Below are 4,117 nucleotides of genomic sequence, written 5' to 3'. Positions count from 1 at the left end.
CGAGGTAGCTATCAAGGATGGAGTCGCTGCAGCAAATGTCGCGATGGCCGAATGCACTACACCCTTCAAACAATTGATGAAGGTCCTCACGAGTCTGCAGGAAGATCCCAACCTGCAGAGGTTAAATACTGAGGCAAGGGAATTGTAGCAGCAATACGACAAAGTCAAAGTGACAACGCGCACCCTTTCTATAACGCAGAGATTGGCAAAGCTGCAGGAGGAAAAGCTACTGAAAGAGCAAGTGGAAGCCGCACAGCGAAAAGAGGCTGTCCTTAAGGCCATAATAGGGCCTTGGCTGGATGAGGCCTATGTTCTCTTCGCTACCATTGGGGAGAAGTTGGACAGCCTGCAGAATACATAGCAGAAGATCCAAGCAGATTGCGCAGGACCAACAAAGGAGAAGCCAATGGAGCAGGTCAAGCAGGCAGCTACGCAGTGTACAACTAAAGTTGTAGTGGTGCAAGTGGTGTTGGTAGGTCTTCGCACTAAGATCTCCACACCAGTAGAGTGACTCGGGGCGAGTCACCATATTTGTGTTGGGGACCTGTTGGGACAGAGTCCCCTAGGGTCAATTTTGGGGCTAAAAGCCCAAGTTTTGGGGTAGAAAGCCCAAGTTTTTGTATGTAAAGTGTACAGTCTCCGCAATTTGTGGTCGTGGAGTGCGTAGATGTAAATAGTCATAAAGGGTTTTACCCTTCTATTTTATGTAAGTTGTGTCGGCTTTAGAAGATCTACCCGTGGTCTGCGGACCATGGGATTGTATAAAAAGGAGAGTCTTAGAAGAGTCTAAGGCAACAATTAGTTGGCGATGATGAATGTAATGGATCATTAGCAGAAATAGCGAAAGGTATTAGAGTAGAAGAGAGGCTCTGCAGTTGTGTGCGTAGAGGCCTAGGGTAGAAGTCCGCAATTGAGTGCGCGGACCCCTGCAACTGAGTGCACAAGGTAGTTTGAGTCTGTAAGAAGATATGAAGTATTAATAAAGAAGATTACTCTGGAAATACCTGCATTTGATCTATTTAATTCTGTTATTAATGAATGCGATTATGATATGATCAATACTGGGTTTATGATTTAATGCTGTATTGGTGCGCGAATCTATATGTTTTACATTGTTGTATGAACGGAAGTAATAATATCTATTTACGTGAAGAATATCTTAATGCATGCTAACGATATGAGACACTTAAGCCGATATGGATAATAACATACTTAGGAATAATTACAAAGGCGCGTAAATGGTTGATTCGCCTATTTAAGGTCCGCAAAAGACTGTTGTAGGCCTTCGCGAAGGTCTAGAGGCTGGTAAGAGGAAGTTATATCGATAAGGCCCGAGGGCTTATCGATTTGCGTGAAGGCAGAAAAAGGGATATAAGAAGACATCATAACCATATCTGGGTGCGGAAAATTGGTTCCAACACCCCCCCATACTGCTTCGGGTGAGACTTCAGTGTGCGCTCCACGGATTGATGCCGAAAGGGCCAGTAGTGTAGGGATTTTTTGGATAACTTAACGCTGAACTTGGGTCAAGGCCTACTAAGCCAACAGTAGATCATTCAGTTCAACCTCCAATTCTTGCAACATTTTCAAAACATGAACTCCCAACGAAGTTGGATAAACAACATCCATCCTATAAACTAATTGGTATGGAGACATACCAATTGACTTCTTAGTTGTAAGTATGTCTACCCATAATGCATTTACAAGCTTGTTGTGCCATGATTTCTTGTTATCCTGCAACAATTTTTTGATAATATTAACCAGAATTTTGTTGGAAGATTCTGCTAGTCCATTTCCCCAAGGATAATAAGCTATAGAATGCCCCAAAGTTATTTGATATTTTTTGCAAAATTCTACCATCCTCTTTGATCTGAAAGTTGCAGCATTATCTGTAATGATTTTCCTAGGGCATCCAAATCTTGAAAGAATATTATTCTCTAGGAATTTAATGATTACTGCATCAGAGGCTTGTCTAGTAGGTATGGCTTCTATCCATTTGGTAAAATAATCAGTGGCTATAAGAATCCACTTATGTTGGGCAGAAGAGGAAGGGTGAATTTCTCCTATAAAATCCAGACCCCATTGCTGAAAATGAGTTTCAGCTGATATGGGCTTTAAGGGTAAAGGCAATAGTTTCCTTTTTCCTTTAAATATCTAGCATTTGTGGCATGAGGTGACTTTATTTTGGACATCAGAAAATAAAGTTTGCCAATAAAAACCTGTTCTTAGGATCTTGTTGGCAGTAGTCTTCCAGTACAGGTGTCCACCACAGTCTCCTTCATGAAATTCCTGCATCACTTTATCTGCTTCATCTTTCAACAAGCAATTTAGTAAAATTCCACCAGTATCTTTCCAATACAGATTATTATCCAAAATACAAAATTTCATAGGTTTGAGTTTAAGAAATATAGCTTTCGTTTTGGTGAGACCAAGAGGAGCTTGTAAATGATGTAGAACAAAAATAAGGTCTGCATACCAAGGAGAGGTAGCAAAAAGCTCTGCTACTTGTGGAGTCGCCAGCTCTTCTGGTTCATTGAGTATAGCTAGAAAATTTATATCCAAAGCATGTAAATTAGATTCAACCATAAATTTAGCTAACTCCTGACCTTTAATGTGTTTGGTGGGTTTGATTTTAATGTCATATTCTACGATAATGGAAACCCATTTACCTCTTTTCCCATCAGGATCATTTTGGGTTAGTATGTATTTTACCGCAACATTTAGAACAAACACAATTATATGTGAATGGAGGATATAAACTCTGAAATCTTTTATTGCTTTTACCAAGGAAAAAGCTTGTTTTTCCATGATATCGTATTTTAATGCAAGATCTCTCAAAGCTTTACTAAAGAAAGAAATAGGCTGTTCATGTCCTTCATTATTTTTCTGTAAGAGAACTGCAACAATAATATGCTCAGAAGAAAATGAGAAAATCTTTTGTAAAATTTGGGCTAATCAACACAGGAGGCTGGGCTAAGGCTTGTTTTACCTTATCAAATGATTGTTTATCCTCAATGTTCCACTTTATCTCTATATCTTTTCTCAACATGTTTGTTATATTCTTTAAAAGCTTTGCTAGATTAGGAGTAAATCTCCTCAGAAAATTGATTTGGCCAATGAAAGATGGAACTTCCTTTACATTTCTAGGGGGATTTATTTTTAATATAGCTTCAATTCTTCTAGGATCTATTTTAATTCCTTATTTTGAAATGATATATCTCAACAATTTTCCTTCTTGTAAACCAAACAATGTTTTTTTGGGTTGAGGGAAATACCAAATCTCCTACATTTTTCAAAGACTTTCCTTAGGTGAAGTAAGTATTCCTTATCTATTTCCGAAAAAACAATGATGTGATCAGGATATATGACTATAAATTGACCCATTTCATCTGCAAAGGTGAAGTCCATGGCTCTTTGGAAAGTGGCATTAGCATTCATTAGACCAAAAGGCATCTTCACATACATGAAAGTGCTCTAGGGTGTAGTAAATGATGTATTTTCTCGGTCTTCAGGATGTACTAGGACTTGACTGTAACCAAAAAATACATCTAAAAGAGGAATTCTACTAGATCCAACCACCTTTTACATAATTTGGTCCATATTAAGAAAAGGGTAATTATCTTTCAAAGTGACTTTATTAAGATTTTGGAAATCAATACAAATTTTGATTTCCCTAGTCTTTTTCCTAGTTGGAACTAGATTAGACACCCATTTAGAATATCTTAATGGTACTATAATCTTGGCATCATACATCCTTTTGACCTCTTTTTCAATTAGAGGCATAAGAATTGGGTTGATTCTCCTTAATTTCTTATTAAAAGGCTTGTGGTCTTATTTTAATTAGGGAATCTTATGCTGTATAATGCTGGTGTCATAGGAATTGAAATCCTCATAACTACATGCAAACACATCTATGAATTCTTTTAACAAGTCTATGTACTTTAGCTTTTCTGTTGGGGGTATAGATTTGGACAATTTAATCATCTTAGGTTCTTGTTCAGTTCCAATGTTACATTCTTCAACTCCAGGTCTAGTAGGTTTGATTTTAGGCTTTTTGGCTACGTCATTAAAGTCAAACAAATCTTCTAAGGGGGCTAATCCTCTAGGCAAAACATTG

This window comes from Pinus tabuliformis, chromosome 2_2 (assembly GCF_031772625.1).
Source record: "Pinus tabuliformis cultivar Carrire ecotype Pingquan chromosome 2_2, CPIR1, whole genome shotgun sequence".
NCBI classification, from domain to species: Eukaryota; Viridiplantae; Streptophyta; class Pinopsida; order Pinales; family Pinaceae; genus Pinus; species Pinus tabuliformis.
The sequence above is the reverse complement of the archived record's forward strand: the minus strand, read 5'-3'. Positions refer to the sequence as shown.